The sequence below is a fragment of the Enoplosus armatus genome, chromosome 21 (assembly GCF_043641665.1).
Source record: "Enoplosus armatus isolate fEnoArm2 chromosome 21, fEnoArm2.hap1, whole genome shotgun sequence".
Classification (NCBI taxonomy): domain Eukaryota; kingdom Metazoa; phylum Chordata; class Actinopteri; order Centrarchiformes; family Enoplosidae; genus Enoplosus; species Enoplosus armatus.
The window spans coordinates 2,911,159-2,938,422 of NC_092200.1; positions in this window are offsets into that span (position 1 = coordinate 2,911,159).

The following is a 27,264-nucleotide window of genomic DNA, read 5'->3' on the forward strand; positions in this document are numbered from 1 at the left end:
AATAATGAAACTTCTACCCTGCTTGGCCCAAATTCTTATTATGAATTGATCACACTGTCTGAGCAACCTCTCGGCACACGTGGGGTGAAATTGAATTGGGCTTCTCTCTGGAAGGAGAAAGGAACAAAAAAAAACAAAAACAACCAAAACTGGCTGGCTAATTTTGTAGTTGGCTTGAATCAAGATTGCCCATTTGATCCATGGCAAGGTTTCAAAACAGTTTATCTCCCGAGCCATTGTAATTTACAGAGCTTTGATTACTGGAATTGGGAGGACACAGGCTGCCACTAAAGCCTGATTTCTGCCTCAAACTCACTTGAGACCGAGTTAGGCTTTCACCTGCAGTGAAATGCTCATTTGATTCTTGGTTCTTCGCAGTGCAGCCTGATCTGGAGGTGACTGGCTCATCAGAGACTCTACAGGGTTTGTGGAGGAACTTTATTAACATGAATGTACCCTTTTTCCACACTACTTGTTACACTCTGGCTGTTTGAATGCATTTTCTAAGATTGTTTGTACATCAGAAGTTACCATAAATACTAAAATAATGGCAGAGACCTTTCCTTACTTCAGCTTTATTTATTATTCATATTAGAGACAGACTTTTATTTCAAATTTGTGCCGTTTTGAAAAGATGTTTTATTATATTTCTTCACGTTTTCTGATCTCCTGTTTTAAGAGCTGTTTAATGTGAATACACTCTCAGCACTGTTTCCCTGCTGGCTTGATAAATGCAGGATAAGCAGCATTATTTTCACCAGCAACAGTGTTTATAGCAACTCAGCAACTGTGTCTGGTTCCAACAAACGTACGTTTATACATACGTAAACAAAAGTAGCTTGTTTAAGGCTTTTTAAATATTGTGACAAGGCTAGCAGTGGGGGCACACGGGGACATCTTGGCTGTGACTGGGCTCTTCGGAAGGAGTTTAATTAAGTAGTTTAACCAAACAAGACCAACAAAGGAGAAGCAACTGGAGTGCGAGATTAGCATTTTCTGATTTCAGATTGGTGAAATCAATGATTCTGTTGTCAACTGGTCAAATTAGTGCTGTGGAAATGCATTGTGCTGAATTTACCATGTGAGCTATCAAAGAACAATATTCTTTACCCAGACTTCATTTGTTTAAATGGCGGCTTTTATTTGAGAATTTAACGTAAAATCCTTTCCTCTCTCTCCCTCTCCACCACTCCGCCATGTATCTTGTGAGAGTACCTTTGAATCTCAGCGGGCCACAAGAGTAATCTGTTTTTAACTCCCCAGTCCTTATCGTCGCCTCCTGCTCACCGGTTACCCGCCGTTGCTTGCCATGTCCACGCTCCACTGGTCCCTCTGTTTCGTTACATCCCACACGGCCACGGTGAGAACACACGCCCCAAACACCCTTATTTATATCTGCTTGAAGATACATAACATACAGGTTTCAATCAAAGTTATCTTGAGGAGAAAACAAACGTCAATATTTTTCTGCATCTTCTGTTGTATTTGTGTTTCTGTACAAACCTGGAAAGGCGTTCAAGGTCTCTGACACCTTGAGGCAGGGAAACCTCGCAGGCGTAGTCTGAGATAACAATCGCTGCGCTAACTGAATTTACTTGCACACATACAGAATAATGTAGGTTGATGGGCGCTGGCATGGATGCTAGTATGGCTTTAATGGTAGCTCGGGCTGCTTGTGACAGTACGTTGGGGGTGATTCATGCTCTCTGTGATCAAAAAACTTTTCCTTTTAGTTCAATGCCTGTTGTTTATGGTATGTCTTGCACATGAAAAGAGCCATGTGTCTTCTAATAGCAGCCTCCTGTATGCCGGCTAATGGACAGCTCTTCTCAGCTCAAATAACTTTGAAGGAGATGGTTAATAGGCTTGGTTGAGGTTGCTCCTCGAGACCAAGACCCATAAAATAGTCTTTAAATTCAGAGATAGTTCAGCAGCAGGCAGAAAGGTGGAAAAGAAGCAGCATTTAAATCTAATCTAGCCTTAAACTAGCTCCTTCTGTATCAGCACGCAATCTTTAATCTTTCTAACTTCTTTTCCTAATCTAATGTTGTAAATGCTGTAAACTGGAGATAACATATCTCATCTCAACATTTTTAACCTGTTGCAACCTTATCTCCTAATCCAGGCAGCCAGAAATGACATATTCTTGCTCTTTTTGTAAAGAACAAGCTAAATATTAACATGTTATTTTGTATTATAAAAACAAGGAGATGTGTAGTTTCCAGCTAACATCTTTGTTTAGATTAGGAAAAAGCGGGGCAGCATAGGAGGAAATGGATAAAATCGTTATTTATCATGCAGCAGACTAAATATTTCTTCATCCAGATGGTTAGAAAGTCTTTGAGGGTTCTGGAAATAGACTCTAAAATAGCAGCTGTCATATGTAAAAAGCAGCAGCGTTCTCTGACATTACAAGCCCCTGACTTTTTCCCCGTGTACCTGCGGCAGCGTGATTTGTCTACAGGTGTCTGTTGAAACCCGGTCCATGTAATGATTGGTTACACAGCTCAGTAGCATGCCTGCTTGAGATGCAGGCTTTATGTCACACAGCAACATGCAGCATGGTTTAGGAACTGTCGTGGGAGGTTGATGCTATTGTCCTTTCTCTGTTTGGGGAGAACACGATGAGCTTTGTTTGTTTGCACAATATAGATATCCTCCATCTGAAGCAGGAAATGTTAGTAGAAACATAGTTATTACTTACAGTATTTTTTAGATATTTTCCAGCCAGATCCCATTGATGAAATCCTGAATTAAAGAATGATAAGTGTATTTCATTTTTTCCTTTAAAAAAAAAAAAAAAAAAGCTTTCATATTCTTTTGGAAGACAAACCTTATGCAACACTGCAAAACCAATTTAACTAGAAGTCATAAGCAGGAGGGAGAAAGACGTAGCAATCATGTACTCTTATAAACAAGAGATGAAGTCAGAATGCAGAAATATGATGTGCAACAACTGAAAATTGCCCCTCAGCAGTGCAACAAGGGAAATTTTCTGTGTTGCGTTGCTAAAAGGTAATTTAGGTGAAATAAACTGGGAACTGTTATTGTTGAAAGAGGCATCATTACCTCCTTTCAATCATATCATCTTGCAATTCTGTCAACTATGTAGAGAATAATTTTTTTTATAGGCTACATAAAATTGCTCCCTCCTCAGTAAGCTTTTCAGAAATCTCTTCTCTCACACGTAGGTTGAGAGAGGGTTAATTTTTAAAAAGTGCCATGCCAGCTGCCTTTATTCAGGTAATTAATGCTTTCACTTTTTGCTGATGAGCTCCCTCGGTCACATGCGGGAGGCCATTGTGAGGGAAAGCTCTCTGTGCACAAAAACAAAACACGCTGCCAGTAACGTTAGTTTCTCTCCCATTTCGGGTCCTTGCTGTCTGAATGTGCAGCAAAAACAAAAGTGTTTTTAAACCTTTTTTCCCTTCAGAGATGACTAAAAAAAATAAATATACAAAATATTGTTTTTCAAATGAGCACCAGCTGAGCTCTATAAAGCCAACATAACGCTGGAAAACTCTGTCTTCAGATCAGTTACAAGACCAAATCAGAGAATCTGACCTGATCCTGGAAGAAGGCAGCAGGAGAGCCTCAGTTACACATCGTTGTCACTACGGCAACATGAACATTTCTGCAGTGGTGGCCAATGCAGTGAATAATATTCCTCAAAACACCATGAAACAGTGGACCTGAGACCACCATGTAGGTATGAACCTAAACAAATGTTCATCTAATACATTTTTGCTTCTGATCCCAAGCTCTCGATCTGGTTCTCATTAACGTCATCATTTCAGTCTATATCATCATAAATCATAGAGAAAGAGAAAAAAAACCAAACTATGATCCCCCGTTATTGTCACAACACCCATCAAGTATTCTTATAATACTTCCACTCTGCTTATATTGTTAGCATTTTTCACCCAATGTAATATATGCGGAGCTTAACGCAGTATCACGTCTTACTGTGTTATTAGCTAACATTAGTTTTATTGCAGCAACGGAGGCAGTACAGCTAAAGAGAAAGCAATGCAGAGATGGAAGCTACTTCTCTGGACTAAAACTTGCCCCGGCTGTGGCGCTGCCTGGCATGACAAAGGGATAACGAGTCATGTCTGACCAAGCTTGGTGCTCGGTGAAAAAAAACAATGATGGAAAAATAGGATGTGATCGTACAAGCAAAGGAGGATGTCTGATTTAAAACAGCGTGCCCTGCAGGAGCCGCGGCATGATAAACTCTGAATCGATTGCGACACGATTGTGCTGTTTATTTGCATTTAGATAGTTTTATCTGCTCTGCAAAGTTGATTTCTGACGCGTTCGGGTTGTCTTCCCAATAAGAACATTAAAGGACATTTCCACATCTCGTGAAAAAGTGAGATAAGGATTTTATGCAGAATTATGCAAAGATATAGCAGGTGCTGTGGGATTACCATATGGGTGCGTGGTGCTCGATGCAAATTAAAACCCAACTCTGAAGCATCAGCAGCCATTAGAGGTGAGCTTTTAACAAGATAACACGCTCTCTCAGATCAATGTTGCAGAGATACTGAAGGTGTCATCGCTCGCTGCTAACTACTAGCCTCGTCTCGGCCAAAGCAGCTAAACATCAGCTCCTGCAGAGCTCAGCCGCGGAGGGCTAAGTGATATGATCACGTGGAAACATCAGCTATATGATCTCCCCGAAAAAGCAGCCCATTTATCTGCCTCGTTCTACTCCTCCTCACCTCGGGGTTTGTCCCTCTCTTCTGCCTCATTAATGATGTCAGAGTATGGATAACAGTGTGATTATTCCTGCCTGGCCAGACTGCTCTTTAGCGCCTGGATGTGTCATATCTCAAATGACTCTTGATTGCAGGGATTTAGCCGGAAGGGGACTAAAAGCACATCGTCTGTGTGGTTTTTTATTATCATGTCAGGGAAGAGGGAGGAAGAAAGGCCCCGTGCTATTCATCACGGGCATTCAGACAAAGCGTATTTAACCACAAAATAGGGGAGAGAGGAGCCAGGCAAATAAGGACGGGGTAAAAATTTCTCCCGCCTTGACAGACTTAAGTAGCCTATTACATGATGGCGAGGCTTTCATCTATTACTTCAAGGAGGTAGAGAAGATAATCACCACTGTTATTCCCCATCTGATGTGCCCCAAGCCACCTATTACCCCGTGGCCTGCAGCACTCTCTGCTGAATACAGAGAGAGAGAGAGAGCTCTGTTTGTGGCGGCGCAAAATCTTCGCTCGGCGGAGAGGGAGTGCAGAGGTTTTAACACCCGAAGAGAAAAGAAAAAGAAAGATGTGTCTGTTGCCTGTGAGGATCTTTGTCACGAGAGCTTCCTCTTGTGCAAAACGTAATATTAAAAATGACAACAGGAGCTACCCAGCTGTCACCTGAAATCTTGCGAACACCTCCGGACTGCCTCATCATCTTCCATCATCACTTATTCACCTGTGTAGATGTTAATTAGGTTAACGAGAGTGGGGCTGTCCTCGCCGTTCGTCCAGCCACGCCGTTCGTCCCCTATCTCCCGCTCCAGCCTCGTTCCAAAGACATTGAGATATGAAAGAAGGATCATTTATTGGGTCATTAGTTCTACTAATCAGCTCTCTAATTACAGGCCATTACAGTTGGGAGTCTGATGTATCTCCTCTCCCCGGGACCTTGGACATGATGCACTCTGACACTTTGTCTCCCGCAAACAAGCAGCTGCCCTGCGGCTGAACATTGGAGGCGTTAACCTCAGGATGAGGTCTGTTTTTAGACAAATGAACCTCAGCGTGCATTCACACCAAACGTGTTCGAAGTAGGTTTTGTTATTCTTTTATAGAAACGGTCCATTGGGTTTAAACTTTGCACTGAAGTAACCTCAGGTGAACTCCGGGGGATGAGAACAAAGTGGAGCGCAGGTGGGCCAGGTGTTAAATTGGAAACCTGGTTTTAAATGACCATAGCAGTGGTTTTGCATGTTCTAGCCCATTTCCTGCACACAAAGTACTATTTACTTCGAGCATGGAGCTTCATTCTTGGCCTTTGGACCAGAATGTGTCACAACATTCAACAAACTCATAAAACAAACAAACTCAACACATAAATCAGATCTGAAGCTGGCGTGAAAAGGTAGTGAGTGGACCTTGAGTCTACATCACAGCTAACCGTGTTGCATACCACGCATGTATAGTTTTAGACTGCAGGTCTGGGCATCCCATGGCTTCCATTCATTTCCGAACAGTATGACTGCACAGTAGTTTCATTGTGTGGTGATGCAGTTAAAGTGTGTATTGATTTGTAGTCTGCTGCTGCCCACAGAGACGTTTGCATGTACCTTTAAATGTGCTTTGCTTGAGTATTTCCACTTCTTGCTACTCCATTACACTACATTAATTAGTTATTAGTTAGCTATAACAGTAAAATAATACTCGCACATGAATGCAATAGTAATCCAATAATATAATATATATAACAATGGGTCATTTTTCACTTTAAGCATGTTTTGCCAATAATACAAACTTCTACTTGAGTAAGACTTTCAAAACAGGACTTTTACTTGTAATGGAGTATTTTCACAGAGTGGCATTGTTACCTGTATTAAGGTAAAGTATCTTAGAAGGGGGTGTGCTCACTGTAAATCGGATATGTCAGTGCCCTGCAGGGATACTTCGTGGTATCATTTCTGCCCAAATGTAATAGTAAAAGGGGCAACTGTTGGTTTGCCCAAATTCCCAAAGTGCTGCAGTGATCAGCCAAAGGGCCCTTCATGGTCAAGTGAAGCACCTCTGAAACACCCTCTGGTGGTCTGTGGCCTTTTAGGACAGATTGAGCCCTTAATTTCCCCCCCAACACCTCAGGAAGTCTGCGTTCGTCCTGTAAGAAATGAGACAATCCAAAATGCAGGGTATTATGGGTATAAGGAGGTGAGACTTGACATCTAAAGGTGAGAGGGCTTTTCCTGTCAGGGCTCTGAGGGCTTTGGAACAACTTGTCTGACAATTGCCTTTTAAATCTCTTCTTAAAAGTGACTTTTATCCAAAGAATTTGATTTTTACCTTTCGCTTTTATACGACTTGTATCCAGAGCCCACTACGCCCACGTGTTGGAATTACAGCATGCTTTGATTAATGAGCAGCATTTGTAGATGTGGAGATGCCCGAGAGGAAGATCAACACTCTTACTGACTGGTATGAATATCAAAGTTTGGACGTTTTAGCAAATAAGTGCAGATAAGTCCATCATACTTAACAAAGTTACCAGGAGTGGAATTAATCGGATTCCTTTTGGATACCCCCTGCTGACAAAATCTCTAACCTGGTGGGATGACAGGTGATCAAAACTTTGTCCAATGAAAGAGTTTTTCGGGAGTCTGTGAGACTTTTGTTTGGAAGTTGTGGATGTTAAATGCTGTGGAAAAATGTACTTATGCATCTCAAAGTCTCAAACCCTGTCGTCCTAGAATTTACACTTATGTATCACTGAATTGTTTTCCACTTACACTGTGATGGCAAACTGCCTGGACTACGGTCAGAGGCCACGTCTTTTTTGAGTGATTGAAGCGCTGCATTTATGGACCACACAGAAGTGGCAGGGAGGTGGTCACGGTGAATGGCGGGCTCACATCAACGTCTCTGCGACTTGTCACATTCGTTAATTAACATTTCCTCATTACGTTAATAGAAAACGACCTCTGTGAGGCATTACGTTTTCCTTCAAGACACATTTGCTGTCGCAAATTAGCTCTATAAAAAGGTCATTTCTGGGAGACGGCGTTGAAGTCGGGGGGATCAGTTACTTCAAGAAAAAGTTACTTCCAACTTTATACTGAATGTGATTTTTGAAGATGAAATGGTTACGTTCGATGTTTTTATTTTTATTATACTAATGGACCACAGAAAAGCTGTTACCTCGATCATTTAATGGAGACCTGAATGCATCTTGAGATGTCTAAAAAAGATGTTTTAAAAGGTGATAATAAAAGAAGGAAAAATAGACAAAGAGTAGAAGATATTCAGCAAGTTAGGAGGACGTAAAGGTGACAATGGCATTGAAAAACATTGAAATGCCTTTACAGATGTATTGTTTGTTTTTAACATAGTTCATTCAGTATCTCATGAAACTGGGAAAACAGTTGGTAGGTCATTTGCAGAGACTGTTAGGGTTATACAGCAGATGGTGGAGCTTTCTATAAGAACTAAATATGGGAATAATAAATAGGATATTGTTGTTTATATACACATGGGCCAGTGCACACAAAAACATGTACAAAACAGGCCACACATGGACTCGTCTGCAGCTTCATTCATGTCCAGAAACAGACGAGATGGGTTCTAGGTGAGCAGCTCTGACAGGCGCTCTTATCGTCCCAGCGAGCCTATTACAATTAGAGGAGGATACTCAACAATGTCAATATAATTAATTCAATTATTAAAAAGCCCGAGGCGCAGTCGGAAGGATATGAAAATGACAAAGACACGCAGAATGAGGGGTGTGCTGCACACGGCGCAGCGAGAGCTCCGGGGTGTTTTCTTTTTAAATCCAGTGATATTTTGAAAGTTTCCCACAGGTTGATTGTTTTTTAAATGCCAAGAGAGAATTTGTCTCAGGGGAGCAGACAGCCAAGGAGCAGATTTCACTTTGAATTCATAATTACACGAGTGTGCTCTTGGCTTTAATCAACATGGACTTTTGGAGGCCTGTACCAATAGTTTTTCAAACTAAAGATTATGGTTTGAGCTGATATTAATCATTCTTGAGTATGACCGGTTTTTTTTTTAACCAAAAATAACATGTATTTGTTGTCTTTCTTACATTTCAAAAAGCTTTTCCTGCATTACACATACATTTCCTGTCCTGCACAATACGTCAAGTGCATCCTATGATTCATTCATTAGCTGTCATTAGTTGGATTAAGTGATTCGACTATGTGTTTGTCAGCTGTCAGAGCTTTTTCTGTACACTCTACGCAAAGCAATCCCCCTATTATCTCCGCTTGTCTTGTTGCATTGTGAGCAATGTTGCAAATCAATGAGCAGGACTGCTTTATGGCAATTTATGTGGTTTACACACTTTTTGCATCAATGTAATTAAGTTTTGTGAGATTTGTCGGGTTTTCGTGTGGATGCTTGGATTATACCACAATCAGATCAGAATCAGATTTATTTAAATTGAACATTTACAGTATTTAAGTGAACAATGAGGTAAAAAATATATACAATAACAATGTATATGTATGTATGTATGTACCCCTATTCATGCAGATAGTTTTGGCCTCAAATATCTATAACTGAGATTTGTCAGTTTATATAAGGACAACTGTATTGTCTTGTTGTGTCTTGTGTCTCAGGTCTGCGGATTTTTTTTCCGGAAGGACAACTCGCTATTGAATTAATTTTTTTATTGTATTTTCCAATGTTTTGATTGTATTGACCTCCAGTGTATTGAGGTGAAGGCAGAAATCTGAAAGATCGGGACAAATAAAACCAAAACTGTTTACATGGCTAGAGACCACGAGAGGTAAGTGAGGGATTTTGTAATCTGGGTGAACTGACTCTTGAATTTCCTGAAAGTTAACTACTGTTTCACTACTGCCATAAAAAAACATATAAAAGTCTATCGTAATAGAGGATTTGTACTGTATATATAGTTGATGTTATGTTTACGTGGTGCCTTATCCTTCAACAAAATTGCGTTTAATCAAATTATCAACCGAAAACTTGAGGCAGGGTTTTATTCAAGCATAGAAATACTGGTTGGTATCTGGGACTCTTGGCGAAATGGGTTGGGGGAATCTGTGTTTAACCTGACCCCCGGCTCCAGGCTTCAAACTAAATGAGTGCTGTGCTTTTAAGGTTGTAGCTCTCTCCCTTTAAACTTCTGTGGACACCTTTTAAATTAGCTCGTCATCGTCAATTGTCTGTCACTTTTCTCTTCTGCTGTGAAGCCCTTTGTCACGTCTTCTCTGGAAAGGCGCTTTATAAATAAACTCAGCTTATGATTAGCAAAGAAAAGTGTTGATTAGTTTGGAAGGTGGGGAAAGCTGACTCAATTTTAGATCCAGTTTCATCACGTTCTTTAAGATTTGGGTTTTTTATTGTGCTCACTTTTCAAGTCATGCTTGTTCAGATAAATGGCACTGAGACCTTGATGGGAAAGCGTGGAGTATTTCACGAACACATGGCATGAATGAGAAGAAATATCCCACTCCACTTAATCAGCTATGTCATTTTTCTGGAAAATCTCAATCAATATGAGATGCTTCAGCTGTTGTAAAGGATGTGACAGTGATGTGGGTGTTCACTGCTCACTGCAGCGCACATATCTCACTTCCAAATCAAGTCGTTTACGAAGGATGCGGGACCGGTGCCAGGGCACGGCATCAAACGTGTCATTCAACGAGGAAATAAAGAGGGAAATAGATGCTGCATGGAAGCACACGCTCATACATATTCAACACGTCTATTGTGAAGATGTGTGTATTGATCAGGCTCCCTGACCTCCTCAATTCCCCCCAGCTCTGTTTGCAGATTATGCTTTGCAATAAGGGCAATCAAAACTGGGCCTCGTTCCCTCTCCTTTTTCTTCCCCGTGGCAAATCAAACTCCCACCGGCTTAACAATGAGACCCTCCAAAGCACCAGCATCACCACCTTTGTGTTCAGGGCCCTAATCGACAGGGGTGGTGCCAAATCAGGTCACGGCGGAGAGATGGTGCATTCACTGGGGATACTGGAGATGATCGCACTTTCTACAAACACAGCAACTGCAGACAAAAGCCACAAAAAATATATTCCACCCCCTCTGTATTCAGATAAGAAAGGATAAAATGCTCCAGAAATCACTGTAAACCAAGATGTTTACCCGTGAATTATTGTTTGCATTATCTGACGGTAAATATGTGCTCGAGCTAAGGAAAGATGACGAAGGTGGCAATCTCTGATTCATGCATAATCTGTGCCTGTGTGTCTCTGCATCGCTTGCACCCTCGTCTAAAGGAGAGCATGGAGAATATAATATTTCGGGGTATTAGCACAAATGCACTTATGCCGCTAAAATCTTCTCTCAAAAACTGCTTTTTATAAACAAACGCTGCCAGCTGGAAGGGAAACAGCTATGTTGGTGTTTTGTAATTTCTATAACAGTTCTGGGATGTTTGGGGAGCTGTGGGACGACATGAGTGAAGACGAAGGCGGGTCGTTCATTGACAGCTGATACATTAATTAGATTGTGGAAATAGCCTGAAATAGAAGAGAGAGAGAGAGAAGACCGAATTTATCGTATCACAGCCTGATAGATCTTCTTCCTCTGTGCCGTAGAGCTCCATTGTTGTCCAGAAACTATTAAAAACACACCAGTGGGCTGTTGCACTGGGTGACATGTTGCCTTCATCACCATGAACACAGACACTATAGTTTATTTTGACTCAATCCCACACGAAAAACACTCTCGAGCACCAAATGTGAATTAATCCACCGCTGAAAATAGTCCCCAAAGAATGCACTATTTCCTCCTGTTTGAGTAAAGTGACAATATATATATATATATGTGACCAGTTTTTAGAGATGTAGCTCTTCAGTGGGAGTGAATGGGCTTGGGACCACAGACAGGGTAGGGAGGTTGACAAGTATGGATCATCACATTGTTGGTTTTGGTATTTTAATGGGATTTTGTGACAATAAGAAAAATAAAGAAATAGAGCTTCTCTAGACAAAGCCACAAACCAATGCATCCCTTTTACTTTTAAATGAGAGTCAATGACAGTTGACACTTTTTTTTGTGGTGTATTTCAGCCACAAATGTCTGCACGTAGGGTTAGCTTAAAGATATTACATGGTGCTGTTTCACAACATTAAAGGGCATAAATAACATGTTGGAAAAGAATCACAGTGAAACAGAAGAGAAAGTTATGTAAGAAAATGGGAAAACCAAATGTCCAATTATTGTGACATATAATGCCAATAGGTTATACGTGTTATCATGTTATTCTTCACCACCGAGACCACAGTATTCAGTCCAGGAACAGAGAATGTTAATAGTCAATGAAATTCATCCATTAAAACCGGCATAATATTTTTTCTAAAAGTGCATCTCCTGCCACCACAAATCTATTAAACGCTCTCTTTGGGGGAAAGATACATACAAATGACAATATTGAAATGAAAACGTAAAAAAAAAAGGCGCTCCAGAGGTCAGTTCATTCTCCATCCAAATTAATTACTCCCAAGCAAATCGCACCAAGTCCAACTTCAGCCTGAGAGTCCAGACTCGCCTCAAAAACGGCAAAGAAGATTCTGTGAAAGGTCACCTCTGTCTTTCTATCTGACCTCCAGTGACTGTCAGCGAGGTTTCTTTCTCAAATTTCCCAGGAATTGATCAAGACGACACCATGGTGCATCTGTGTTGACTGTGCTATTCAAAGGCTCTGAATCGATGACATGTCCGTCCATAAATAAGGCACAGAGTCGTGTCTGGTATCGATAACCGACTGCAGGAGATGATGACAGTTTCTAGTGGTTCTTTTTGGTGCACTGTCTCCAGAAAAGCTGCAAGACAAAAGATTATTGAAAAGAAACGGAGATGTCCATGCAAATGTGGCCTGCTGATTTAATGATTTGGTTGGATATGGGAGTCAGGGGGAAGAGAAAGAATGGCAGACTGAAGTAATTATCCCTCCATGGAACATCAGTAAACCCACGAACGCTCTCACCATTAAAATCATCAATTAAAAAAAACGTATTATTCTTGATTGATTAGTCTTCATTTCTAGACCGTAGTCAAGTGCAGAATGCAATGGTCTGATCAGGATTATGTGAATTTGGAAGCTTATTAAAGGGTTACTCCAGAGATTTAGCACCGCACTTTAATAAAGGTGAGGGACTTCCGAGAATTTAACACAATTTAAATAAAAGAGGCAGAGATATAATGAAATTTAGCTCCTCGTATGAGCTTCAAAAATGCTGGATTCTACAGATCCTATAACGCAATTCGACGTCTTCTTTCATGAGACATTCTTGCCTGTCAATTGAGGACATCTTCAAAACTCCAAGTCTCTAAAAATAGAGCTCTAAAAATAATAACAGACTTTTCTACTTCGGGTGGGTGTAACCTAATGCTCCAGGAGTTCGTGCGTATTACAAATCAATCAGTCACGAGATCAATCACTGGTCTCTTGTTGTCTCCGTACTGAAGAGTGAGCAGGGCTGAAATGTAATGCTGCTCTCCAGTCAGCTTTTAGTAGTCAGTCTTCATCCTGACCCTCACTGATGGTCACCAGCTCTGAGTGCTGAATTGACTGAAATGTGGTTTCTCCGCAGGGTGGCTGGCCTCTCTCTCTCTCTCTCTCTCTCTCTCTCTCTCTCTCTCTCTCTCCACGACTCCTGGAGGAGCTCGGTGATCCGGAAGGACATCTCAGACTGAAGCTGCTGCACATCAAGAGGGGCAAGTAGAGGCGGATCAGGCTCCTGGTAAGGATTGCGTGGACGGAGGGGCGATGTGTCCCAGCTAGCATGAGAGCAGATAGGATCCCCAGGAGGAAATAGGTGGATAAATGTATTTATTTAATAATTTTCCCCTCTCATTCCAGATCCTGCCACTCCCCCTCTGCCCTGCAATCATCCCCCTCACCTGAGCTCCCCCACCTGCACCTCATTCCCTCATCAGCCTCTCTCTACTGACACGGGTCGACTTCCTTTGTCACTTTGTCCTACTTGCTATGTTGCCTTGTGTTTTTGCTTCTGAGCTTCTGTCTTTCTGCCTGCCTGTGAGCTAGTTTGTCATTAAACCACTGATATCATCCTGCCGTCCTCCCTGCTGCCTCTCCCGCACCCCTGTGACGGTGCGTAAGGTTTGGAAAGGTGTAGGCAACTACACCTCCTGTAAAGATCGGAAAGATCAAGGTCAAAAAAACCCAACACTGACTGTCAGAGGCCTCAACCTCAATCCCGTCACATCATTGGAACGTGGATTTAAATGGCCAAACAAACAAATCCTTCAATCGCTCAAAGTTACGTCGAAGCAATAGAAACAAGAGGATTTAACTATCTGCTTAAGTTTCATGAAGTATCTCGACCTGGACTTAACATAACAACATCCTTCTGTCCTGCTTGTGATTGTCATTATGATCACAAGAAGTATATGTGATTATCACATATGAGGATGGACAAATGACACTATGAGCCCATTGTATGAATCTTAAAGCCAAGTGCATTATGGACCAGGTGTGATCCCGTAGAACGAAACCAACCACAATCCGCAGAGAATTGTCTCCCACTAACACATCAAGGTCACTTGAGCTCGGTAATTCTCCGTGCAGCCCCTTCATTTGTTATTCTAAACAGGCTGTCATTTGGCTGTTTAGCACTTATGATGATGAATAATGGGTTTTTGGTTACTAATGTTTCTGTTTGTCACAGCTGGAAGGGAAAGAATAAAATAGTGCAACACAATAAAAGAGGGCATTAATATTGTTTTAAACTTTGATTTAATTTGTTTATTTGGCTGAAGCGTTTCCGCTCAGCTGTAAAAGCTTCAGAAGTGGATCCCAAATCGCTGCCACAGATCTAAAAGTGCAGTTCATGTCCCTGTAGGCTGCCGTGGCTTTGTTTCCTCCCCGTCGTTTCTTCATATTACACATGTTAAGACATCTTCTTTGTTGTTGTCACTGGTCTTTGAGCTTGAAGCGAAACGAGCGGTGAAACGATGCTTCACCTCGGGGGTTTTCACGTCATCAACTTGTATATATATCCGTGTAAAAACCTCTTCTGGTTTTAGCTCGACTTGGGGCTTTGCATGATGTGTTTGGTCTAACATCCGTCTCCTGTCTCCCCTTGATAGGGCCGGTCAGGGCGGTGGAGCCGTGGCTTACCTGGGTGGATTGCCTTGGATGGCAGCCTAATCATCTGGCCCACAGTCAGACGCCGGCTGGGCCAAAGCTACGACAGCAAAACAGATGGGCCCTCAAAGGACCCACCACATCTGCACTCCAGAAAGATGAAGAGGAGGATGAAGGGGGGGTAAAAGAGACAGGAACTAATTCCTCTCATCTTCTGATTTCACGCAAATGAGTGCAAGGGATGTGCATAACGAGCTGGCATCCAGCTTTGGCGAGGTAAGCGGAGATCTGAGTCATAAACGCGTTCACTGAGGACTGAAACAAACATCACTCCGTCTCATGCGGAAACTCTCAATTAACAACAAGGAACTTTAAATGATTTAAGGGAATAGGGTGGACTTCAGATTATTATACAGCCCTTGATGTTGTTTGCTCGGTGTGTCTGGACCGCTCATGAGGCGAAGTTACTCTTCTGTCAACAAAGTGGACCGGCGGCTCATAAGAAAAGTTCCATTCACGTTCTGGATAACGAGAAGTTTCCACAAATTAAAAGGAAATAATGGAAACTAGGAGCAGTGGTGTTTTGTATTCCTGAAAGCTGCTGCTCTTGTGGATTAGAAGTTTTCCGACTGTTAACTCAGTGAATATTTTCAGCAGCATCACTGGCTTTTTGAAATACTTTGAAAATACTTTCTGTACCACAGTATAGAAATAATAATCAGAAATACTTTATAATAATAATAATAATAATAATAATAATAATAATAATAATGGCATCAGCATTACTGTGAAACAATGATTGTGCAGTTCATTGCATGCCACGTGGTGCGACATGAATCTAGTCTGCGTCAGACTGTACGATGTCAGATTGCGAGATGAATGCGTGGTGAATCGTAGCGCTACCATGTAAATAGACTTCCCTAAACTTTATTCAAAAATAACAAAAAGTAGTTGTACTATTGTAATATTCTGGTATTCACAACATGCATCACTGTGTTCACTGTTTGCTTCCTGTCTGTGCATGATGTAAAACAAAAGAAAAGATATAGTAAATATAAATATCAATAAACAACATAAGATCATATAGGTATATACGTAAATTCTCAATATCCGTGTATACAAATGTTTTAACATCTCCATCTCCAACTCCATCTTCTGATAGGGAACAAGTGATGTGTTAAATATAACATCAATAACCTTTATAATAATAATAATAATAATAATGAATATTTAAATACAGTGTATTACATCAACACCATTGTCACTAACAATAATATATATTTTTAAGTAATCTTCAAAACTTTACACCATACTGTGTTATTAATAAACAAATACAACACTGACAAAAGGAATCATTAGTTGAATGTATTATTAGTTGTGTATAAATAGATGACAGATACATTTTATTGATACAGAAACAAAAATAATATATTATAATATAATATATACAGACTGGCATGTACATATACAGTCAATATTGGCACATGTGGCTATCATGATGACTCCCAGTGTGTGTGTGTGTGTGTGTGTGTTTATCAGTCTGCTGCTTGCTGACTAAACCTGGCTCTGGACGGCCAACCTCTGCATCTCCCCGCAGACGGATGCAGCTGCCGGCTGTTCAGCGCCACAGTGGGAGTTTCCCCAGGAAGCAGCACGGCGGGGCGTCGAGCCGGGCTGAGCGATTAGCACGGCGGATACGCTGAGCCTCTACGGGCGCGTTGACCATCATTTGTCTCCCCTGGTCGTTGATGCTGATGTGGGCCCGGTGAGAGGATGCTTCCTTCCCTGAATGCCCCGCTGCTAAAAGACGTCACTCCGCTGCTAAATCACAGGCTTGTTTTGCTCATGGGCTGCGGATTTCTTGTCACGAGGGCCCAGAGGAGATGATCATGCCCCGATCACACACCAGAAATCACACGTTGAAAAAACAATGTGGAGAGAAGCTAAAGCCTAGCAGTGATTTGCATGTATTCATTTTTTTGTTTTGTTGCTAAGCTCACTCGTACATCTGCTCAGAATTAGTCATTATTTTCTGTCCATAATTTGGCAGGGATCGCCCTAAAGTGCCACAAACGCTGGCTGTAAACTCCACAAGTCTAATATCCACACAAACAGGTCGATGAGAGTCAAGCCTCCGACACACTTTGATCAAAAACTGAACATGCACATAAGCTCAGCTCTAGGACTCTCCAGACTCTCTGTAGCGTCCATGTTTATTTTCATAGCATGCTATTTTTATGCAGCAGTGACAGTGATGTTCTGAAGATAAAAATCAGAAGTGGAGTCAGCCCAAAGGGGAACATCCAGCAGTGTGGATGGTAACGATGATGGCTTTAAGGACCCGCTATAGAGTGATGGGAGGGAGCAGATGACTCACCCAGATGGTCGAGAAGCTATAATCGCTCTGTCTGCAAGTCAAAGCTGCCATGCTGGTTCGCTCATTGTCTTCATTTCCTCTGCACGTCTTCCTCGTGGACCAATAGCACCATATCGCTTAGTGCAGGACCCCCCTCTGAGTTGTCCATGATTAGGCATGTTAGCCTGGCAACACCGCGCTTGATTGCGATTACCTTCTGTGTTTTCTAATTTAGACCCAGCTTGTGGTGTTGCTACGTTTGAGTGCAAAAAAAAAAGGAAGCACACTTTGATAGGTTAGTGCTGAAAACCAGATGAACCGCCGGAGTGCTGAGTTTAATACCTCTTTGATAACAGGCCACAAAATCAGTCATTAGCCGCCACGTGTGCATAGCTCCAACTTCTATTGTCTTTGTCTCATTTAATGCTTGTCACGTGTGAAATGAACTATCAGGCCACCAAGAGCACTTATGATAAAAAATGACGGGCAAAATCCTGAAATATGGCGCTTTATGGGAGCCAGAGCCTACTTTTACAAGGTTAATGAACTCTCACTAACTTTAATAGTCTGTTTTCCGACTCATGCATCTTCATAAAGCGCCCTTCCCCAAAGTCTGCAGGCGAGGGGTGCCATTTCAAACAGCTGTGCCAGGCACACTCCCGCAAAATGAGAGGAGCCTCATGATGAATCGCATACATCTTCCAGTTCCTTCCATTTTTCCATTGTTCACCTCACCTGGCAAACCGTCAGTGGATTACCTTCATTTCCCTTGATGCCTAGAGGTAAGGGAGTGAAGAGAAAGTGCAAAGAGAACAAGGATCTTCTGTAAGTTCCTAATCACCTGGTCCAAAGGAGAGGAGGGGGAGGGGTGAGGCAGGGGAGGCGGCATCCCATGAGTGGTATTAACAAGCAAGCAGAGCGAGCTGCCAAGGTGAGAGCTCGAGGCCTGCGAGCAGCTCTGAAGACAGAAAGTCTTCCTTACTTCACATGCATGCATGCGAATGTGTCATCTGTGTGGGAGTAATGAAACTGACTCACATCCTCTGTGTGCTGTTAAACCATGGATGGATTATGAGGACCCCCCCCCCCACAACACATGAGACTGAATGAGACACACAACGACGTGGTCTCTTTGTGGTTGTTTTGCGTCTCTTTTGAAGTAACTTTGCATCATTTTATGTCCCTTTGTGGTAGTTTCGATTCTCGTTGTCGTCGCTTTGGATCTCTGTAGTTGTTTTACGTGTCTTTGTGGTCATTTTGTGTCTCCTTGTGGTCATTTTAAGTCTCTTTGCAGTCATTATGCATCTCTCTGTAGTCGTTTTGCGTCTCTTTGTAGTCGTTTTGCGTCTCTTTGTAGTCATTGGCTTGCATTTCCAACAAGAAAAGTTAACAGTCACTCCGAACAAATGCTCGTAGGCCCATTCAGGAGTTAAACTCATGCCACAAACCTTTATGAGAAGAAGCAGCGTTCACTAAACAAACACTCCACTGCACAACAGCACTTTACTGACACACACACAAGCACTACAATAACAGGTATTTCAAAACAATACATCCCCAGAGAGGTGAAGCAGAGATTAATCAGTTTATTTTGGGCTCCACCATAGAGCGATGTATATGGAAAAGGACTTGAGAGCTGGCAGGTAGCTCTGCTCTTATTGCTGGTACCCTTTCTCGCCTGACACCCAACTAAGCAGTGACACCGGGTGACATTTAAAACACTTGTGACAGCAACAACATTTCAAATGTTGCAACTCTGAAAGGAAAGACAGGATCTCGGTTAGGGGAGATGCAGGCGAGGGTGAAAACTCTTGGCTATGCAATTGATCCATATTTTTGGAAGGGAAGGTCTTATAAACAATATCTCAGGGGCTTCATGCATAAATGGAGCTGAAAGGAAATGAGACTATTTAAGATGTCACTTTGTATTAGGGGTGTTTTACTGTAGCGTGCAGAATTCGCTGCAAGCCCAGCGGACCTTTTCTTGACATACACCTACACACAGGTAGGCCACCAACCGCAGTAACAATTAGCTGTGTCAAAAATGACAAATTTAATTGCAGCCTTTTATTTACATGTGCTGCCATGTTGAAGGGGGGGGGGGGGGGGGTGAAATATATTTGGCAATTCAAAACTTTGTGAATATGAGCAGAATAGAATTAAAATCACTGATTTTTGGACTGAATTGAGTCCATTTTTAACAAACATTTCTATTGGGCTCTTTTCATGTGACATGCTTTTCAATTCTGCCCTTTAATCACATCTGAAATAAAGATCCTGGCGTGTGAAATGTGTCTTCGTACATTGAAAATAGGTGACAGAGAGGCTGAACAGTGTAAAATAGAAGCAGGATTTTTATTTCTCCTTGTGAAGTTGAAAAATTCCCCTCACATTCAGACACATTCAAAACATGCAGACTGAACTATGTCACATTAACACATATATTTATTTATTTTCTCCCTAAAAATACGCCTCAGTGTCAGCATGTCTCACGCCTGTATGTTTATTGCAGAAGTGCCACATGGAATCTAGATATATTTTCATGGCTTGTTTCTGCGTACGCTGATGTCAAATTGCCTCGGTTTAACTGAAAGGATGAAGTCTCAGAATAAGTGATAGACAGCTGCAGGGGTGCGACTGCAAGACAATCTGGGACGGACTTTCGAGTGACGTTTGTGTGTGAATTGATTAAATTGTCAGTTCAAGGGCAGTTGACCCTAAATTGGTGACTGACTAATATAATGTTTGTTATCGATACTACATCTAGATTTGGCCATTTTTAAAGACACTATAGAATTGTTTTCCCTTGTCTAGGTGAACTTTAAACCATCAAAGGACAACATCTGCTGAAACCAAAACTAAAATGAGTTGGAGTGGGTTTACAGTTTCTTCGAGCAGGATGAAGCCAGTGCTCAAAGAAGTATTCAGATCCTTTACTTTCACGGTTGTGATTTCACTCAAAACCACAAGTGCCACCCTCATGTTTGGAAAAGGAAAAGCCAGGAGATCACCAAAGTCTGTAAGATTCATCCTCTGGGGGCCATGAATGTCTGTTCAAAATGTAATGGCAACCCATCCCATGGCTGTTGACGTATTTCAGTCTGGACCAAAGTGATAGACTCAAAAATACCAGGACAGCTTCACAGGGTTACATTACATAAGTAGAAATATGATAGTAGAAGCAGAAAAATGCATCAAGTAAAAGTACTTACTCCGAGTACTTACTCTCAACACACTAGACAACCCTGGTAAAACAAATACATATAACTTCCTGTCTGCAGGCTGCTTGACATCATAGAAAGCAGACGTTTATGTTAGGCCGGTCTGGTTCCTTTCTGGAGAGTCAGCAAAATGTGTGGGGTGTGCTGGTGTTAGAGGCGGAGGACCTGGGCTGTAATAACACTGGCAGGGTGGTCTCGAGGTTTAGGCAGAGGTACAGTATGTGCATTTTAAACGCCATGTATCCATGAGACAAGACAGTGAAGCCTTTTTCATGTTTTCACGTCACTGTACAAACGTGCAGCCAGTTGGAGCCTGTTAATCCTTCTCCGTTCATCTCGACATTAAAGACAAAGTTAGACCAAACCAAGAGGAAACACGGTTAATACCCGGCATCACATACAAATCCGCGAGTACCCACTGTAGCTTTGTATTGTTTGTTTATTTACTTCCCATGTCAGTCTGGGGGTATGTGAAGATTAGAGCGTTAACAGGGGAAACCACAAGCCGCGGTGACAAAAACTTAGAACAACAACAGAACAAAAGACTCAGAGAGGCGGCTGAGGGAATACAGGAGTTTAGTAAATGCAACGGAGGTGTAAACAAAGGTAATTAACCGGAAAAGGAAACTGAGATTATTTTAAATACACCAACATGACCAGTCAGGAAACATTTGTGACTGTTTGCTGGGCCACAAATGACTGGTTTCATCATAGAAAGGGCGAGTACATGTCAAGTTGCAAGTCTTGTCAAAGCCTCATGTCCTTGAGGGCAAGTCTACGTCAAGTCTCATGCCCGTCATAAATCAATCAGGACAAGTCCTTTTCAATCTTTCAAGTCTCAGGTCCTTGTGGGCAACCCAAGTCTCAAGTCATAAAATCCAGGTCAAGTCTCAAGTCCTCGAGGGCAAGTCTTAGTCAAATCTGAAGTCGGTCAAGACATTCCCAAGTCAATCTCAATGGAGGGAAAGTCCAACCCAAATCTCAAGTCCAACAAGTCCAAGTTGAAAGTCTCAAGTCCCTGAGGCCTTTCCAAGTCAGTTCTTAACTGAAGTCCAGGTCAAGTCTGAAGACTTTTCAAAGTAAGTCTCAAGTCAATCAAGTCTCAAAACTTTGAGGAGAAGTCTGAGTTAAGTCTTAATTCTTATCAAAGCAAGTTCAAGTCAAGTCCCAAGTCAGTCAAGGCAAGTTCAAGTCAAGTCCCAAGTCAGTCAAGGCAAGTTCAAGTCAAGTCCCAAGTCAGTCAAGGCAGAACATTTTCCTTTCAAAGCTATGTTAGCTGTATTTTTTTAATATAACTAAGACCAAGTCATTTCACTGCAGAGGCCAAATACTTAGGTATGTGTTTGCACTCAAATCTTGAGCAAGTCAAATCTGTCAGCAGTCAAGTCCAAACCAGGTCTCATGACCTCTTTTTGGTGACTTAAGGTCTACAGCTCTGGCAGTTGCCTGCCAAAACATTTTTCTTTCTTTTCTTTGTCACACACAGACAGCAACCTTAATAAAGATTTTTATTTCAGATATGAAGGCGGCATGGATGTGTCTCGGGTCAACTGGGCTGATCTGATCAACCGCAGTGAAAGTTGAGGCCTCATTGATCATGAGCCTGACAGCATGTGGGTTTGGGATCGTTCCTCCAGGACACCTACGCTCCTTTAAGCCTTTTTCCCTCCTTGTTGCCCGGTGCAAGAATAACAATTGTGGGCGCACCAATGTGTGTAGAAACCTGAAGGTCACTCACACACTGAACATGATGAAGTGAGTCTCGCCGAGTCGCTTTCTCTCCATCTCCTACTTCTCAATTTCATCGCTCTCCCCACCAGCCTCTCTCTCGTTACCTCTCTTAACTTCTATTTTGCACTTTGTCTCGCCGCTTCAGTGTGCTTTATTCTCTTTCTCACCCTCTCTCAGCCACTCTCTCTCTCTCTCTCTCTCTCTTCTATTCCTCTTCTGTCCAGGGTTTAATATGTCATTGAGAAACCTTGGAATAGATGAGGTCTTCAATGAGAGGCAACCATCAGCTCGGCACTACAATACAGTTAGAAATGGTATAAATCAGAGAATATGATCAGGAATGACAGCGCTATTTGCCTTGGAAAGCCCATAAACCCTGATGCAATAATGTTTGCAGGGAGAATGGCAGAAGTTGTCATAAAATCAAACATATGCTCAATATGGGCGACGTGTGTGTGTGTGAAATTGAATAACCTGCATCATGTGACAAAGCAGTCTTAAAAAACAAATTTGAATCTTTTTTTTTCCCCCCTCGCTCGCTTCATGGGATCCATTTAAATGCAATCAGTGGAAAGTAAAAAAAAAAAGAAAAAAAAAAAGGCATTTCTGTTCAGTTGAAATATGTTTCTCATTAAAGATGTCAGTGGGAAAGGCAGGGATGTTGACGCTTTAATCGCCTTCCTTTCAAATGCACTGTAATGGGACTTGAAACAGCTGTGTCTCAGAGGGGGAAAAAAAAAATCTGTTAGTGCGTCATGTGGTCAAGTATCATTGAGACCCTCTGGAAGTGTTCAAGTTGTGGTGGAGGAAAAAGTGGATTATTTTAATTCAAGTGGGTGTAGGGAGACGGAGGGGAGGAGAATTTTCCCCTCTGAAGATTTAAAAATAAATGCCAGCCCTCTTCGCCCCCTGCCTTTTATCTTGGGACACCACATGCAAGCCTGCAGTTCTCCCCTTTTTAAATTACAGCTATAGGTTTGTGGCAGGTTACTTAATTCAGAGCAGCAATTGAGCAAGCAGCAGAATAAGAATAAAGGCTAAAAACCACCAAGAACTCCACCTCTCCGCTTAAGCTTCAGTCATCCTACTGACGGTGTACAAACTGACAAATCAAGTCCAGACTTTGGGGCCATATTCAACTCCTCGCTCAGCACACCGTTTTCTCTCTGTAGGGATCATTACTTTGTTCATGATTTCAGATAATGGAATGTATTTCCTTCCTAAAAACGGCTGAATCTAAGTGAAAACTCAATTCATTTATTTAAAAATCCACCTGCTCTGTAAACACTCAGTAGACTGACTGTTTAATTGAACTTCTATTATCAGTGTCTTTTTTACTGTCAACTGTAGTGATCCGTGTCCTCTTGCAGCCAGAAACAAATCAAGTTTTGGATGCACGGGGACATAAAATCAACAAATCGATCTGCTTTAATAAAGAAATCTGGGTGGGGTTTTATTTTCCATAACAGTAAAAGGTAACACATCATTTTGGGGAAAAGTGTCATGTATGCTAACCAGTCTATCTGGGTTTTTATCTGGTAGACTGCTGTTTTGAGCCTGGACACAATATATAGCTAGTAAAAAGGCTCTTACTTGCTAACACATTAGCTCTAACAACCTTATAAGGCACTAATAAATCAGGGCTCAGTATCTGTCAGGTCATTGTGGAGGTCTTCTGCAGGTTTAAAGTGGCAGATGTTTGCTAGCACATTAGTCATCACTTTAAATATAATTTGCAGCAGCTGATTAACATCTTGTATCATTTCTTTTATTCAAATAAAATAGTAAAGTACATCATTTTCTTGTGTTATAACAGCCAAAAGAAACACAATAACATTGATTAAATAGTACACACTGTGTGATTCGAGTATGTCGTATTGCATTGAGACACAGCTCAACAAGTCCACCCCAGACTCTGGCTTTCACGCGGCCTCTTGGACAGAAATCCGACCATCAGTATCCAGAGGTAGGACATCCGGCCGCGCTGTAAACTTTGTTAGACAGAGGAAAGGTGAGGCAGTGAGGGAGAGAGCTTAAGATGTCTTCCAATAATGCACCTTCTGGGAAACTGCCAGAACTGTTAATTCGATACATAACGAACGCTGCTTTGCTGTCTGTTTCTGATTAAAATAAAGCCACTGAGGAGGGAACAGTGATGGAGGCACTTTGCGCTGCAGGTTGGCTGAAAAAGATTAACCCTTTTCCTATTATTACCTGCATAAATATGAGCATGCATCAATAATTCATCCTAATGGCTCAATGTGTGCGATTAGATGTCAGCTTCCCATCCTTTCAAGGATTTGCATTTATGGCTTTTTCTGCTGCTTCACATGAATGTGATTTGTGTTGTAGGAGGTAAAAAGACAGATGTCTTTTGTGTGTGTGTGTTTGCCTTTATTGCACACACACACACACACACACACACACACTCCCTTGACCAGATCCCATTAGCCTGCAGCTATTTATTTACAGCAGGAGAAAGATACTGGTACCAGGAGAAAACATCAAAACAGGGCAGAGAAGTCATGTGTTTATGTGCTTGTGTGCGTTACTTCCTTTTGTTGTGATTTCAGGCCTCACTATTGATCTCAACACCAATAACCAACTTCCAGAAGACTTTTACACGTTTGAAAAAACCTCGCTTGTCTTTCCAGGTTTCTCTTTTCTTTGTATATTTATCTCATGAGTGCTGCAGTCATGTTGCTTCTTAGGAAGTCATGGGATTCCTCCGGAAAAAATACACAGCGCTGCAGGGGAAGAGAGTACGATGAACTGAGAGAGAGAAGCCTACGTTGTTAAAAGTAGAACAGTATAGGCACTGTCTCAAATACTTCCTTTTGATATCAGAGTGGAGACCTTGTGACATGTTCGGTTGATGCTATTTACACTTGAAGTTGCGATTGATGGTTTGCAACAGATAACGCAAACAGAAACTATAATAAGCTCGACTGTATTTCTTTAAAAATAAGTGAAGACCAAGTCTGATTGATGATCTGTGACCGATCGTCATTAAAGAGAGCGATGAAGTGAGTTCAACTGTTACTAAACCATCTGTTCACCGAGGGATAAAAGATCATATAATAAGTTAATATAATAATGTGGCAACTGATATATTAAAGCTCCATTCATTTGTATATTTGTGGCCACTAGAGGGCAGAGGAACGGACAGAGCGCTGAGATATTATCACTTTACAAAGTTGTTCTGCTTACATCTTAGCAAAACAATTGCACTGTTGGAGCTCTAGTTTGCTCTTCACACAGTCCTGAAGAAGAAATATCTGGCTCCTTAGCTGCTAAATGCTCCACATTCTTCATCAGCTGATCGCTAACTTTGTCTGGTAGCAGAAATCAGCAGATACCATAGCTCGCGTAGCTGAAAACAGCCGGCTGCTGCAGCTGGAAACCAGGTTAATGATCAGCGTCAAGCAGCCAGCAGCACAACAGTGAGTTCAGTGACGTAAAACTGCTATAAACAATATTTTTATTTTAAGAATGGATCAAATGACGTATGTATATGAAAGGCGTCGCCCCTGTATTGTATGCCACCTGCCCAATGCCAAACAGGAGACGGACACAGTTAGCAACTAGCTAGTGAACATGAAGCATTTAGCTGCTGAAAGGCCAGATATTTCCCTCTGGAGTTGGTGGAGACCAAACACGGATCTAAAAAAGGGTGAACATTGGACTTATGTTCTTAAGGTGGACCGAAACACAACTCCAAAGACTGCAAACTTTGCTCCGTTCCTGTTGGATGTGTATTCAAGTGTTTGCCAACAACAGTTAGCAAAGTTTGAGTTTGAGCTCAAGCAGGAGGACTATCTGCCTCGTACTTATTATCCAGTTACCTTATTTGGTAACTAACAATGATCAAACTTTCAAATAAGTTTCAATTATGAATTCCAAATACCTTTAATTTATTAAAATAAAACGCGCAGTGTGTTCGCTGATGGTGTCCTCCCTGATTGTAAATACATTTTGTCATTATCTATTCACATCCATCTCATCCCATCCTCCATTAATGGAGAAGATTGCTCCTCTTCTTTACAGTCCTCCCCCTGCTGGTGTCTGCACTCTGTTGGAGATGTGAGCCCTCATTTGCCGCCTTTCAGAAAAAAGCCATTTGCTACCATTCATCCTTCGGCGGTATGGAAAACCATCTTCAATAGATCAAGATAATCCATAACACTGAATATGAATCAGTAATTTGTTTGGGAGTTTCTATTTGATCATTACTTCATTGTGCCCTAGTTGAGTGTTTTAATATGATTGCATACATTACGTTTCTCTCTGCTCGCTGTCAATCATCTGACGCCCACTGGAAGAAAATGAAATGTCTTCTGGGAAATATTCCCTCTAATGCAAGTCGCCTTACAAGCTTAACTGTCACATTTATAAGAACATGTCCTTATTTTAAGACAGCAGTAAATGCTGACCATGAAGTTTCAAACTGTTCTAAAAAAAATCGAATTTATTTCTTTATTTTATTTATCATTTGTCGGGATAGTCTGGTTATGGCCAAAATGCTAGCACAGTACTAGTACATGCTTTTCAAAATGCTTGTATTTCGAAATACAAACTAGACTTGTATATAAAATATAAGGGCAATCATTTTAAAAGGTGCCACTAAGCAACTCTGACAAACATGCAGGACACTGCAAAAACTCCACCAGTATTTTCTGTCTGTTTTGCCTGTGAATTCTCCAAACATGAGGAGAAAATGTTTGTATCTTAAACCAAGAAATGATAATGCCGGTTGCTGCATTAGATGTAGGAAAATTAAACTTGTAACTAGAAATTGTTCTAGAAGTACTTGAAACAAGTCAGTTTTTACTGGAGCCAGATAGAAAATGAGTGGTTGTTTATTTTAAGAATATGAAAAGAAGATTTATATCACTTTCATGTCCATCCGGTGAATATGAAGCTACAGTAACCAGCTGGTTGTCTTAGCTTAGCTTAGCTTAGTTTAGCTTGGCATAAAGTCTGGAAACTGCTGGCCTGGGAACAAAATCAGCACCTCTAAAGCTCACTAATTAGCCCATTTAACGGGAGGTTATGGGCCGGACTGTTTGTCCAGCTACATGTTTACCGAACTGACACGACAGTGGCATCAATCTGAGGAGAATAAGCATATTTTCCAAACAA